Below are 12,847 nucleotides of genomic sequence, written 5' to 3' on the forward strand. Positions count from 1 at the left end.
ATAACGTATAGCCCACACACACATATACCAATTTTCTGCACGAAGAACTCCAAGACGTAAACAACATTAAAATGGCGCAGTCGAGTAAACACAAGATAGGTTTATTACCTTGTTCATTAAGCAAAACGTGAAGCTCATTTCAATGAAAGAAACGCTTCTAATATGTTGATCTCATCCCATAGAGACTTCCGCGCATCCGCTCACCACCACACTTTGCTTAGGCGCTTTTCTAAATTCATTTATGCTGCTTGTGTAACATACGCCATTTTTTTTTTAGGTCGAGGGAATCCAAAACCTAGAAAATACCACTAAATATGTAATAGCCAACCTCACATCACTGCACGCGTTAGAAATAGGGATTGAACCAAGTACCAGATAGTTCTATAGATACGCTATAGACCCCGGAAAGAATATTTGGGTATAATATATTGTTTTGCATGCACGCGTTCGTGCGTGTATCCTGTAACGTCCTTATCCCTTATCATTTAGGAGCATCCAGTGATTAACACGATCCTCGAATGCACAGAATAAGTATACCCATGGATGTGATTCGGCTGCACAAAGATATTTTCGTTGGTTTCACTTGTGTTGGCTCAAGTATGTAAAAATAGGTCCTGCACACTTGCCTGCATGTCGATAGAGGCGAATAACGGTTTTTGTCGTGCCAGATTCGCGACCGAAAGTGTGTGGATTCGAATCCTATCATCGGATCAACATGGGTTTTGCATTATTGTGTCCTTGCCTAGGCACCAAAGAACTTACTTGTATTGCTTTGTCGTAAAAATACCTGGCCAAACTAAATTCACTCTTGCGAACGACGGTGACGTGTTGACATCGGTTGTGATCTTGGTGTTCATTATTCTATTTACCGATGGCATTAATGTTGCCCCCGCCTTTAGTAATGTTATCGTCAGAGTACATACTGTGAAATGACCATGTACAAAAATATGAAGAATTTTTCACAAGATATTTGATATAGTGATGCACAGAAGCGTATATTGCACGACCCCTTGCCAAAAGGATGCAAAACAGTTGCATTAATTTTCAATGTAAGTCATCAAGTATCTTCCAAGTTCACGGATTAAGTTCAAAGACGTATCGCCGTTAAGGACATTATATAATTATAAATATCCAAAACGCATTAAAAGAGACACAAAAAAATTTTGTTCTTGTCAGATTGATGTTTGAAATCTTTTATTAAAACCACAAAAAGAAAGGAAAACAAAAACAATCCACATTTATCAAAGAAAGCAGTGATGAATCATGGTCTTGAATATAATATATAATTAGCTTAACAACGGAAGTGTTTATAATAACATATAACAAACAGAAAGTAATTAAGCTGTCTCGCGCCGATGCTGCCAAACATCGGCATGGAGATAGAGAGTAAGAAAGAGGCTCTTACGAATCTCTCTCTCTCTCTCTCTCTCTCTCTCTCTCTCTCTCTCTCTATATATATATATATATATATATATATATATATATATATATATATATATATATATATATATATATATTACCACCTGGTAGATAAATATAATTTAATCATTTGGTAACTGTTTTTCTCTGAAGTTACTTTTAACACCGTGCGAAAACAAGTTTGAAGAAAATCAAAGTTTTAACTTATTAAGGTCGACTGCACAAGTGCCAACATCTTGTACCGTCTGTACTGGCTTATAAGTTAATCCAACTACAAACAACGAAGGTCGTGATCTGCCGTAGCATAATGTGCCTGCAGATTAGGGTTTATGCTGAATGTTCTACTGATTACTCCTAACAAACTGCACAGAATCAGACCTACCGGCGCATTATACTGGGTATGTGCAGTTTGCAGTTCGACTCGTTTTATAAGCGGGTACAAAACGGTAATGTTGATGATCGCACATACGTATACGTTTGTAATAGCAAGGGCGCCCGCAGATTTTTTTTCGGGGGGGGGGGGAGGGAGGAGGGGTGAGTCAAACCCGTAGTGGTCAGGTTTTGTTTTACGGATGTGTGCCACAACATATTTAGTGGGAAAATCGGTGGAGTGGTGAAGTTCCCCATTTGCCCCTATTTGTGACCGCCTATAATATGCAGGAACTCGAAGGATTTGGAGAAAAATAAGGATCTCTAACGAGTAACTACAGAGCCATACAAAGCACGAAACCAAGGACCGAAACTAAGACCACACAGATGTGGTAGAGGGTAGAGAGTAGACAGAGATAGAAAGAGGTAACGTCTTGAATTATTAATATTATTAACATATATGGTATATTATATGTTGTACATGCTGGTATATTGCCCGATCAATTCCTCTTAATGGAGTGCAGTCTATGTTTACGTTCGATATGCATTTTTGTGCATACCTCGCTTATAATGGCTCTCTCTATCACACACTAAAACACACACACACACACACACACACGAAACTCCTTTATCATTAATTTACAGACATTTTTTTAGATGGAACTTCAAAATAGCACGCTTTTTTGTTTATCAATGCATCAGTTATCAGAACAGTTACTAGACCAGTAATACGTGAATATTTCACCAATAAATAAATAAATAATATAAACATACTATAAACACAATTAGCAAACACGATATATTTATTTAATTATTTGCACTCATAAACAATGGAACAAAACTATGTGGATTTGATTTCAGTAGTGTGCAACGAACAGTGCAACGAACACAAGTATCATCTAGTATATAGGTCAAGATGTTTGATTTGTACACTGGAAGTAACTGAGGCTAGTTAGTATTTTCTTGTCACGAGGGATTACACATTAAATGTTCTCCGGTTCGAATAACGGCGAATAAGAAAAAATTGTGAAAGTGTTGAACACAAGACTGTTGAAGAGAGCGACGTATTACACAAGCTGAAACCATAACACATGGATAGGTATCAATCGCTCCGATGATTTTAGTACATAGAGTTGCCTGAATGGATTAAGAACACACAAATTTTTGTTCAAGTCATTGTAAAGATAGCAAGTGTTATTTGTATGCTGTTGAATCTATATTAAACAAGCCTAGTGATCATGTAGAAAGACCACGAAAATACAGTTTAGATAGACACAATCACTAATTTAATATATCTCAGGTACGATAGAGGACATTGCGAAAATTGAAAATGAGTTTCATGTAGCTGAAAGGGTTGAGAAGTAAACGTTGGAAAGTTAATCATATTTGAATAAGTTGGTCCAAATGAATATAAAGGTGGAAGATTCCATCATATTCGAATTTTTGTCAAGATTAATATCAACACATTGAAAGGTTAATCTCGGACAGAAGCATATCTATATAACACAAATGTTTAAATTAGTTTCTATACACAATACAAATTATTAGAACACCAAACACTGCTATAATGTATATACTTTCGTAGATATAATCCTTCAAGAATGTTCAATGAAATAATTTAAACATTAGTAACATTACTTGATAGTTCCGTATGTTATTTATTTTGATTTTGAAAGTTTAAAATTACCAGAGACGCAAACTTGTACGCAACAATTATGTCCGAATCAATAGGTACCGACATTACAGTGTGACATACATGGGGCAATCAAAGCCGCCAACATATTAAGTCAGCATTTTGTCTGTATGTTGAATCAATCCACAAGATTTCTAAACAAATATGCTACTACCAATGGCTGACACATATTTATTGAGTATCAATACTGAGAAAGAAAACCTTTACAACGAAATAAAAGATAATATCAAATTTTCGGACACTAGTTACTGTCCAAAGGAACACATATGTATTAGCACAAATATAAAAGAAAGTTTCTGGACTTTTCAAAGAGGAGTTGAACGGAGATCCAATTAAAGAGTTTTGTCGGTTAAGGTCAAAATCTTATTTATTCACAACGATGACGAAAAGGAAGTTTATCCAAGAATAAAGAAATATGTATTAAGCAAAACTAAAAATTAGAAATTTACAATTATAGCTTATTTAAGCACAAGGAAATTTACCAAGAAATTAATTGTCCTAGATTATAACGATAAGAAGAAAACACCAAAAATGAATAAAGCTGCATACTTTTTGGACAGTCCTAGTCATTATTGTTATTTTGGGTCTTATTGATCAGCGGGAGAAAAACGTATACATTTGTAGTATTAAAACACAAATTTCGATACATCTTTAGCATATGATTCCAAATATAAAATATTATATTAGTACACTGAATAATTATTATTCAGATGTACTTCACTTCTGAGTTGTTTTTCAAATATTCGGCATCAATACATTGTTTGATGTCACTGTCTGAAGTCGTTCCCTCTTTGACTTTGTTCATATGTATCTCAAGGCTGAAAAACTATCAGACAATATCTGCCCTTCTTTCATACTTATCGTTTATGTCGTAAAATGTGTTATGTTTGGATTCATTGGAAATATTGTGAAGACAACAACAAAAAATAAATATATTCTTTGAACCATATCGATAGATTACGATTTTTTGTTGTGATCGTCGATTGTAGTGTCATACCCACGTATCTTGCGACAATAATTCGCTTATGTGAAACATTTTTATAAGAATAATTTAAGCAGCCAACAATTTTTCCTATGACACAGGCTCCCGCCATTACAGGTTTCTTTTCTTTTTTAAGTTCAGCTTGTCTTGTTTGTTGTAATAATTAATCACGTTCTGTTGCTCTAATTCTGTTTTTCTATTTTATTTGTTCTCATGCTCTCACAAGAGAGTTTTGTTTTCAGTTCCTCTATGTCCGCCTTCATCGCAAACCAGTCATCTTACTATAATGTGTTGTTCAATCTTTCCAAATTGCCCTTTTATCTCTAGTTATATGTTGTACACATTAATGAATAGAAATAATCCTCGTGATGGATTATATTTTCACCTTCACATTGCTTGTTATCTCTTCATTAACTTTCAACCTTCCAATGGCATTTGTTAATATTTTGCTATGTTTTCAATTCCGGTTGTGGATCAAACGTCTCCTTGAAAGATTTTACAACAATTCCTGTGAATATTGCACCACAAAGCACTGTTTGCTATACGTCTGCACCTAATCCAGCTGGTGTTACTTATATACAACCTGAATATGTATCATGCTAAGATTGAACCCAGTGTAAAATGTTGTATTCTAGTTTATATTTCTTTCTAGCAACTCCGCAATCTCTAAATTCTCTGACCACATCATTCTTTTCTCCTGAATTTTGCGGTCTGAAATTAATCGTCAGTTTTCGCTTACCTGACTATGCAATACTTAGAATAATATCAACTATTAATCCTTGGAAATACCTAGAATGATATCAAATATTCATATATCTATGCAATATTTAGAATGATATCAGATAATCATATGTCTATGCAATATTTAGAATGATATCAACTATTCATCTGTTTATGCAATACTTAGAATGATATCAACCATTCCTCTGTCTAAGCAGTACTTAGTATAATATCAACTATTGCTCTGTCTAAGCAGTACTTAGTATAATATAAACTATTGCTCTGTCGATTACACATTTTATAGCACGATATAGTGGGAGGTAATATAGAAACACGCATTGTTGTTAGTGCTCTGTCAGGAGGCAACGATGATTTATTTGTTCAATGACCAGAATTAGAACGGCTTATATAATACTGATAATTATTATCCGAATTGTCTACATATGTTTTATTGTACGTTACGCTGTGTTCATTATCCGTTTTCAGTGTCATCATAGCTGGGTGTGGATAGGTTGCAGTATCCATCAATATTTGAACCCTAAAATACAGTTCTGAACCTAAAACTGTTTCTGATAGTGGAGGTGCAATTGAACATCAAAGGTCTTTGAGTTGCTAATTAAAATCTTTTTTTTTTTTTTTTTTTTTTACGGCCGGGTCCATAGCCATATGACTTATCCAGTATCATAATATTTTCCATCAAAATAAATAACATTCTTTCAGCATCTTTCGAACTCTATCCGATAAATCATCGCCAATTTCTATTTAAAAAAATCTATTCAAATATTTGTTTACAGAATCAGCATGGTGCATTCTATTTATGTGTCATATTTATACAACTGGACTTTCCAATGAATGTAACATTGTGTTTTCACTAGCGTACATTCGTTTTTTTCCCCTTTTATATTTTACATCTTCATTTTGCGCTGGATTATTTGCTTCACGGTTTTCTTTATCGTCCAGATTGGTAGCTCTTATACAAAATTGTGATTTTTTTTAAATTTAGATTTTGAAAATGTATCCGTTGTTGAATAACCGAATAGGAGATCGATAATTTAGATGTATTTTCCCTTGACTTTCTTCGACTAGAGCCATGTCTATTTACCTATATTCCCCATTACTTGCTTCGATTAGAACTATGTCTATTTCTCTATAGTCCCCATTACTTGCTTCGATGAGAGCCATGTCTATTTACATATATTCCCCATTACTTGCTTAAATTAGAGCCATGTCTATTTACCTATATTCCCCATTACTTGCTTCGATTAGAACCATGTATATTTATCTATATCCCCCATTTCTTGCTTCGATTAGAACCATGTCTATTTACCTATATCCCCCATTACTTGCTTCGATGAGAGCCATGTCTATTTACCTATATTCCCCATTGCTTACTTCGATGAGAGCCATGTATATTTACCTATTTTCCCCATTACTTGCTTCGATGAGCCATGTCTATTTATCTGTAATTAGTGTTTTTGAAAAAATCAATTTGCTTTTGTAAAACGTGAATCCGTTTTCTGGTTTAAAATTTGAGTACTTCCGAATCTTATTCCTTCAAGTTCTGTTAAACCACGAGATGTATACATTTTTCATTAAAAGGAAACTATGTTTGCTGAGTTTCTTTTTAATGAAAAATTTATACAACGAGAGGTATATCATTGATAAAGCGTACATACTATATGTATATTTTATTTATATCACATACAATATATATATATATATATATATATATATATATATATATATATATATATATATATATACACACACATTTGTCCTTTGAAAGGAGTTAAGGTTTACTACAGTCAGCTGTGTATTGACCGAGTGAATGAACTCACATCACCCGAGTATGTCCGCTACAAAATATAGTTCTATGCCTTTTGTGGCTATTCACAATCACCTTTGCATATTGATAAGTTGATTGTTTTCTTTTTTACTTTCTATTTTTCTTGACATTGATTAAATCAATATAATACACAATTATGATTTAAAAATGAAAGATGATTTTAATGATGAATGCAGAGCACTACAAACACTTGGTTAGGCATGCCATTCACATGAACGCTTAGCCATCACGTACCGGCGCGTGGAAATTAATGTGGAATAGAAATTAAGGGAAACGACGAAACAAGAAGAGGTAATTAAAATATCTGAATATATTTACAGTTGATCTAAGTCATTATTCATATTTAGTAATAGTACCACTGACCATAAAACTCTCTCTCTCTCTCTCTCTCTCTCTCTCGTCGGTTTGACTTTAAAACTCTCTCAGGTCGGTTTGACTTTAACTCTCTCTCTCTCTCTCTCTCTCTCTCTCTCTCTCTCTCTCTCTCTCTCTCATCTTTTGGTTGGTTTGACTTAACGTTTTTCATCATTCATAAGTCCAGAGACATAAAAAATCTATGTTGGGTTTGGACAGAGACAAGGAAATCCCATTAAATGGGTTACATTATTTGTCTCTCCACAAGGCTTGCCGGGGTGGGTGGGTGAGAGACATATAATGTAACCCCTTGACTGGGATTTCCTTGTCTCGGTCCAAACCCCAACATAGATTCTTTTTCTCACCCAATAATTTCCTTTAAAGTAAAGAACTTATCACTTGTGCAATATAGTTCACGCGCCAATGTTTACATGCGGCGCATTAATACAAATAATTAATGAGGACTGTGGCGTGACCGTGTCATCCGAAGTACACAGTTTTTATGCGTGAGCCAAACAAAATAACAACATAAAACGTTGCATAGTATTATCACATTTAATATATGGATGTTGTATAAAATTAACAATAAATAGTTAATATTTATTACAAGAAAATGTTTCATTTTCATCAGTTCCAATTTAGAAAATTATATTGTAAATATTGAAACGATACTGGGCATACACCTATGTTTATAACGAAAAGTTAGATGTAGCATGAATGTCCGTGCTTGGGTTATTGTGTGTGTGTGTGTGTGTGATTTAGATTTTAACGTAGCTTTAACAATTTTTCAGTCATATCGCTACGATGTCTGCAGTGTGGCAGTTTATAGTGATGTCCAGCACTGGTGCATCATGCCGCAGACATGTAGCATGATGTCCCACCCAGTCACATTATCCTGACACCAGGCCGACCAGTCCTAACACTAACCTCTTAATGCTGAGCGCCAAGCGAGACAGCTGTTAGTATCATTTTTGTAAGTCTTTGGTATGACTTGGCCGGCGATTGAACCCACGACCTCCCCTTGTCGAGGCGGACGCTCTAACCACTAGGCCACCGGAGCGGTATAACTTGGGCTATTCACGGGTAATTAGTGATCTGTGTCACTATCGTATATAACTCCTTTTTTGGAGGAGGTGAAACTTTCTGTAAAATACTGGTGATGTCTTTAATATTGATTGTAAAGTTACCCTTGTGTATAATAGACCCTCCAAATATGGACCCTGGTGGAAAGCCATGTACTAAACTTTCAAGTTCACTGATTCTTTGAAAATATATTTTTCTGTTTTGGAAATATGGCAAGTGCAACGGTGAAATTTGCTTATGGATTAATGTATTGACGGATAAATTATTCCTTCTGGCTGGTAAGTGTATTATTTGTCATTAAATATTATAGGTATGTTTTTGATTCAACTGGTGCACAATGGAGATGCTTAACAAAATTAGAATAAAGCATGTTTGACATGACACATTTTCTGGCTGTTATTACATTTTATGTAGTTGTTAAGAGAGTTGGGAGGCTATGAAGTGTATATTTCTATAGTCTATGTGCATGGATCAGCGTTTTCTGTCATAGTTCATTTCACACAGCGTTGAGAATTTTATCCTATATATAGCAGTCATTTTTCAGGTCAGCGAAATTAAATGCAGCTAACAGTATATATAATGTGTTTCATACGAAGTATTTAAAACTAGTCACGTAGCTTTAGCTACATTTAATGACGCTGACCTGAAAATGTATTAAGCTAGGCCTGCATATAGGATAAAATTGACCATGCTGCGTGTAACGAACTAGCATAATACCAAAAAGCTCGACATCGTAACCGTGTGTCATTGTCTCTCAAAATGTTTCTGTATGGTGTGTTCTCAAAGATGGATTTACCTTAAGTTACTATGTTTTTGTTGTATATTTGTTGTTGTTGTTTGATTTTAGAACAACTACGTCAGACACAGCAGAAGACAACAAGGGTTTCTTTTTTAAAAGAAGTTCTGAGCGCGTGGACACCTTGACTGAGACGACAGGTCTGAGATGACTAGGCTGAAATAAGAAAAGTAAGGTTAGCAAAACAGCTAGATTTCTCTGTCGCATGGGAGAGAAATCATGGGATGACACAAAATAAAATCCTCCACGCTCGCCGTTTCATAGATTTTAGGCCGTATCTTGCTACGACGGTCCACAGAGAGAGAGAGAGAGAGAGAGAGAGAGAGAGAGAGAGAGAGAGAGAGAGAGAGGAGAGAGAGAGAGAGAGGCCTTTGGACATTTTCATATTCAATTAATAATAATCAATTTTTAGAACATTATAGAAACAACCACAATAACAAAATATTAAATACATCTCAATATATGTACCAGGAAACCCCAAAATTAACCGTATAATGTCGACCTGATTTGCAACTTTGTATCATTGATAAACACCGTTGATAAATCCCAAGGAAAGTGCACACATATCATTACGACGAACCATATTCATGTAGGTTACTTGTGTAATTTCTGTTTCATGGTCTTAATCTAGCTCAAATTCTTTTTTTTTTCTCTCACTCCACATTTCTGCGTAGTTGTTCGTTATGCATGCGAGGGGAAGGGGGAACATAAAGAAGTAAGGATTGCGAAGAAAATGTGTACTATAAAACAGGGATTATTAATACTTGTTATCGTTATTTTCATGCCTCACTAATGATTAACGTGTGGAAATTCATCATTGATCTAGAGTCAACTGCACACGGTCGTGAGACTGTTTATATATGCGTATTATTGCGCTATGGGAAGATCACAATTTGATATACCAATGTCTGCTAAGTTGAATAGAACAGGGTATGATCGATATCCAGTGGGAATTGTCATTGAGAGAGGGTATAGTCACCATTTCAATCCAAATTTAATTGAGTAATTTAGACTAGAAATTTCAGTAATTGTGAAACATCCTGCTGGAAAGTTAAAGCAATAACTCCGGGAAAGCCACTCGTAAATTGGCGGGAAAACTTAGGAAATTCTAAGGAAAGACATAGCTTCGTAAAGGAAGCTTTTAGGGGACATACTTCCGGTGTGGTTTAGTCCAGAGTCTCTAAGAGAGAGACGGACTAGAGACTAGTGGAGAAGTCGATTGTGAATCGAAGGCTAGTCGGAAAGCATAATCAAGGAGGAGGAGGAAAAGAAGACGAGGAGGTGGAATTCGAGAAGGAGCAGTCTAGGAGAAGGAGTTAGGAGGAAAGTCGGAAGGAGAGAAGAAATTGGCGGGATAGGAGAGATACAGATGAGTAGAAAACAAGGACAGGTGGAAAAGCGGTCTCATACTATAAATCTAAGGATGCAATAGGTTATCACTTGTTCGAGAGGAAGAAGAGTGACTGGGAAATTAATATCATTTAACTACTGAATTGTATTAAATTGTTATTGTTTTGAATTTCACCTTTTTTTGTGTTCTCAATAATTTAGCTGTCGGCATTGCTGACTGGGGTTCACTCCCTACAAACACGAGCCCGGGGTGGGACTTCTATGGTAATTTAAATAATATATTGGGAGCACCCCTCCCCAACGCCACACACACATACACACACACACACACACACACACATATATGTATTTCAATATTATTGTTTCTTTGTCAGTTTTAATTTTTTGTATATTTTTCTGTACATGCTATTGTAATGTAAATTTATTCACTAGAGATACTTTTTTCCAGAAAATAGTTTGACCTTGACTGTTCATTTTAGTAAAGACCAGGTGTTGACCTGGATCTTAACCTTGATTCAAAATTTAGTACCAGCCACGTCAACAAGTTCTTTGTTTTATTTATTTTTATTGTGGGACTTATAAGAGTGAGATCGAGGCTGTATTGAATACGTGACCCAGGAGTTGCAAATAGTTTTTAGTGAAGTAAACAACTTTTATTCTCGGGGTAAAATGATTGGGTCTTTTAAAGGACATACAGGGGCTACGTGATTTATATATATATATATATATATATATATATATATATATATATATATATATATATATATATATATATATATATATATATATATATATATATATATATATATATATATAAACATGACCAAGTGATCCTTATCCGGTGCGTAAAAGTAAAGTTTTAAACCATCGTATTAGAAAAGTAAACACAGTTGGGCTTTTTCTTTACACTGGAAGGTTTTGTGTTGCTAAAAGTTATTTCAGATTACTTGCATTCAAGAGGATTAATTCTTTCTTCCTGGAAATTTACGTGTGCTCTTATGATATTCTTGAACAAAGACAGCTTTTATAAAAATGTATTCAGATTTCCAAAACCGGAGTGATATTTCTTGTTTCTACGAGGAACTGTAGACTTCAGCACACTACATGTTACAACATACGTCATCGTCTTCCATCTTGGATTCTTCGTCGGGACTCGAACTTGAAATCATTAGAACATTTTATTATTAGGACTCCTAAAAATTTATTCGTGAATTATTCTTGGATTATTTTTGGATTTAATTCTTAAAACCGTAAGTTCATGTATTTTATTTTTACAGAATTTTTCCAGGGAAATAAATTATTATATTTTTCAAAGCAAGTTGTTTTCATTCTTTCTTGTGTTACTGTTTATTCGTGCCTAAACACAGAACGTAGGTATATATATATATATATATATATATATATATATATATATATATATATATATATATATATATATATATATATATATATATATATATATATATGTGTGTGTGTGTGTGTGTGTGTGTGTGTGTGCGTGCGTGTGTGTGTGCGTGCGAGTGTATGATTTAGATTTAGATAGCTTAAGCAATTTTAGTGATACCTCTAGCATGTGTACAGTGTGGCAGTTTATAGTGATGTCTAGAACTGGGGCAACATGCCGCAGACATGTTACATTATGTCTGTCCAGTCACATTATCCTAACACCAGGCCGACCAGTCCCATCAATAGCCTCTTAATACTGAGCACCAAGCGAGACAGCTGCTAGTACCGTTTTATAAGTCCTTGGCATGGCTCGGCGGGGGGTTCGAATCCGCGACCTCCCGCAGTCGAGGTGTACGCTGAAACCTACTTCCGATGACATGTCTTCGTGTTATCATCGTCCATGATCACGCAGACCTGCCCAATAACGTCGAAAGTCATGGTGAATACGACAGGTTCTTAAGTAGGTTATCTCCTATATGGTCATTAAATAAAACAATGGAGACAGAATGGGGTTCAAACCCTGGATCTTCATAACTGTAGACAAGTGGTTTGCCACCTGAGCTATCCAAAACAATTCACCCTATGCCTTCCTGCGACTACAGAAGTAAAATAGAAAAAAAGTTTAGTCTGAATATATACCCTGCCTTTTTGTCTTATTCTTTTTTTCCTTCTAAATCAGATAGATATCTTCCCTCTGTAAAGTAGAGCGTCGGGCGTCGGACTAGCAATCCAGTTTCGTAAATTCGATACCCAGTCAAATCAATCCGAGTCGGCTGCCTCAGTGTGGTC

The sequence above is a fragment of the Sinohyriopsis cumingii genome, chromosome 4, assembly GCF_028554795.1.
Source record: "Sinohyriopsis cumingii isolate HCF-2022 chromosome 4, ASM2855479v2, whole genome shotgun sequence".
Lineage (NCBI taxonomy): Eukaryota > Metazoa > Mollusca > Bivalvia > Unionida > Unionidae > Sinohyriopsis > Sinohyriopsis cumingii.